We start from the raw sequence: 3,972 nt of genomic DNA on the forward strand, positions 1-3,972 counted from the left end.
CCCTTCCACCACAGGCACACGGCCCCTGGAAGGTTTCCCAGAGGAGAATATGGCCCTTAAGACTGAAAAAGAGTCCCCAACTCCGAACTAGTGACGAACTGCCATTGATGGCTCCAGCTGGATGTTGAAATCTCCCTCTAAGCTCCTTCTCAGATCCATGTTCCCTTTCAACAACTGGCTTCCTCCTGCAGGTCAGACAGTCCCCTCAGTACAAGGACCCATTGTTTCTCCATGTGCATTTTCAGCAGCCTCCCATGTGACTGCCAGTGATATCATTTTTCCCATCCTCAGATTTTGCCCCACCCCCGGCAGCCTAAAATTCTCATTAGCTTATATCTAAAAAGGAAATAAGACATCTCCAGCTGAGCAAGACCTGGTATTTTCCCCTCTTCAGATAGCTCTGGATCTTCAGCTGCGGAGGGGAAATGCCCACGGTCCTTTCAAAATTTCCAATGTATTCATAGGAACATCACCTGTCTTGGCAAAAAGGAAGGAACAAATGTCTCAGATGCAAGCCCTTTAATCTGGAATTGCTATTCTTAACTCCATGTGGCTGGGGTGTTCTGGGGCTTCTGTACCTTGAACTAATAATTCCTTGTTTGCATGTTCTACCCCAGCTGCTGCTCCCTGTTCAGTTCAGCTGAGGGATTAATTATGCCTTGTCATTTGATTCGTCAGGGTCCGTTCCATACATGCCGGGTGGATAAAACGACTAATTCATGTCATGTCTAACTGGTTTGAGCGAAAGGCTTCTCAGAAGCTAGGGCATGTCATAAAATACGGCAATGTACAAAAGCGGGTGGAGGGTGGACATTAAAATCAGTCCAAAGAAATCAAATGTCTGGGTGCTCAAGAAATGTTTAAATGATAGCACAGAGCTGTTGGCACAGAAAAGGTCTTCAAGAGATGCCTGAAAGTCAGCATTTCATTACAGATCAGCCTTCTCACGGATTCAGTCACTTGTGCAGACAGCTCAACTTCTGCAACCAATGACCTCCTGCAGAGTGTAGCCACAAAAGAGAGTTTTGGGAGGACTGGAGGACAGGCTTGCAGTTCATTCAGGGCAGAAGCAATGGGAGAAGGGCCATAGCTTAGTGGTAAAGCAGCTGCTTACATGCAGAAGCTCTCCGGTTCAATCTGTTGTATCTCCAGCTAGAATGTCCTCTGTCTGAAACCCTGGAGAGTTTTTGCCATCCATTGTGGACAAGACTGAGCTAGATAGAGCCATAGTGGGACTCAGTATAAGGCAGCCTCCTATTGTCCCAGCAACAAGCCTTTGCCACGCACAGAGGACTCCTTAAAGACATGAAATAAATAAAGCTGCCCTGGAAAGGGATGCTGAAAATTAGAAAGCCCTGGGACAACAAAACACTCGGACACAGTGCCTTTAAAGCACGGACCTGGGCCTAGGAAGCATGGGGCACCAGGTACCTGTGGCTGAGCCTTGAGAGACTGCTGTCCAAGGTGCTGAAGGGATTGAATACAAAGATGCAACTGTTAGCATGTCAAGGGGCATGATGGTGCTTTGAATGCATAAAGCAGATGCGGCCTAACTTGCACAGTTGCAGAATGAACTGAACTGAGCTGGAAGAAGCAGGACTACATGGGATGTAGAACGCTATACAGGAAATGGCTCTGGGAGAGGCACATGATGCAAAAAGCGGCAGTTTCAACCCATTCATGGGAAAGAGAGCTCTGAAATCCTGGAGAGCAGCTGCTGGCTGTGGCAGACCATACAGAACTAGATGGCCCAGTGGTCTCACTGGGTTTTCAAGCCAGAACACAGCTTCAGCGCCCCCAGGACAAACCAATTTTTAATTCCCCAAACTCTTACTAATCAGAGTTTCCTTTTTAAAGCGACAGTAGTTCAAAGCATTGACTAGGGGCTTTTCAATGTTCAAAGGCAGTTCGGATGCCTTGACTTGCAATCCTTACAACAACCCTGCAGAGCAGTTCAGTGTTATCTCGAGTTGCAGAATAGCGAGGTGCGATGCCGAGGCGGGCGCAGGGTGGCCCACCTAAGGAGTTCATGGTAGGGGGACCTAATGAGGCCAAACTCCGTCTTTTGCTCTTCTTTCAGCTGTGTCTTGGCTCTGTGCTCGCAAGTGTTCTAGTGACTTTCAGGTAACTTGGAAAGCATGGTAATGATGTCTTGGTTCTGAAGAATGATATTTCCCCCAGTCTGACTTAGTTATCCTGGTGATGATTCAGCTAGATGTTGTACACGCTGACCATATTCCAGAAGGGGTTTGTTGTCTTGGCCTTGCTTTGGCTTACTGAGATCTGTCTTCTCCCTATAGGTGCTCATTCTAAAATGGATAATTGTAACGTTTGACTTCATTGATCAGAAGGAAAATATGAATGCTCTCTATGGTTTCTTCTTCCGCTTCTTACAATATGAGAAATTGGTAAGATAAAAAGGAATGTGTTATTTTGAAGGAACTCGCTTTTATTCTGACATTAACCCAAATCAAACAATAAAGAGTACTTTCCGACCACACAACAGGACACCATGTGAAAAGTGGGACCTTAAAAATACCTCTCCCATTTCCTTCCTTTTCCTGTCTTGTTCCTTCCCAATGGGCGCCGGTCGCAGCGCCCCCCGGGTGCACGGCATGTTCAGGCAGGCAGGCAGGCAGGCAGGCAGCTATCCGATGTCGATCCCGCCCGTTCCTCCCTCCACCCCCCTCAAAGACAGCCGCGCAGGCAGCTATCCGATGGGGGGGGGGGGATCCTGTTCTGCATAGCTATCAATTTGGGTGTGATAGTCTTATGTTTGCATACTTATGGGAAAATAAAACTAATTTATTTTAGAGCTTGTATTTGTGTGTATTCATGGTATCATTTGTAGACCCAGTAGATGGCAGTGTGGTGTGGAGAGTGTTTTTGGCAGCTCCTGAAAGGATAGAGGGTGGAACGTTGACCGTTCAAAGGCAGTATAAGCAATATATATATATAACTCCACATTTTCCTAGCTACGTTTCCCCATAAAAGTATACACTTGAATACATTTGAATCAAATACATTTGGAACAAGTGATTGTTACATTTAGGGAACATTCTCTAGGCGATGAGTTTGGGGGGAAATACAAAAACCCATTTGGATACATTTGGATACATTTAGAAAAGTACAGCATTTTGAGGGAAAATACATTTGAGTCGAAAACTACATTCAGATCCATTCTTAAAGTCAATGAGAAAGATACAGCAAAAAGGATACAATTTGATACAGCAAAAAAGGATCCATTCCCCAAGGCACCGTTGACCTTCTTGTAGGGTGTGAAGGCAGAATACGATCTATTTGATATTGGTAGGGTCCTTCTCCTTCATTCCCCTCTCTGACCCTGACTCTCTTATGACACAGGGACCATCCCAGAGTGTGGGCACAACTTCTGCCGGTCCGGCCTGATCCAGTGCAGCGGGGCAAAAAGGAGGCTGGCTTCCTGTCCTCAAGGCCGAGTTGGAGTCCAGAGAAGGAGCTTCGTCCGCAATCGTCAATTGGCTACCTTTGTCGAAGTAGCCAAGACTCTCAGTCTTCCAGAGGGAAAGGAGGAGTCTGTGAGAAGCACCAGGAGCCCCTGAAACTCTTTTGCAAGGAGGATGAAGCCCCCATCTGTGTGGTTTGGGGCAGATCCAAGTAGCACTAACACCACGAGGTGATTCCTCTGGAAGAGGCTGTCGAGGAATACAAGGTACCTTGAGGGGGAGAAATAGCTGTGTATTCTTCTTGGCAGGTGATCTTCTTAATTCTCAGATCCAGAGTAGGCATGGTATTCATTGGTGGTTGTTTATTACCTTAGAAGCAGCCAAGGGGAAGCCTGAGGGCTGCTGGGATGGCTGGGAGGAGGGAGTCAAAGTCTTTCTCTCTGCCAGGGGGGCCAAGGGATCTTCCCTTGAAATACAGCAGCTTCATGGGACCATGGCAGGGAGAGAAAGAAAGGGTTAACCTCATCCACATCCCCCAGCAAGGTTG

The sequence above is a fragment of the Podarcis pityusensis genome (assembly GCF_964106645.2).
Source record: "Podarcis pityusensis genome assembly, chromosome: W".
Taxonomy (NCBI): Eukaryota; Metazoa; Chordata; class Lepidosauria; order Squamata; family Lacertidae; genus Podarcis; species Podarcis pityusensis.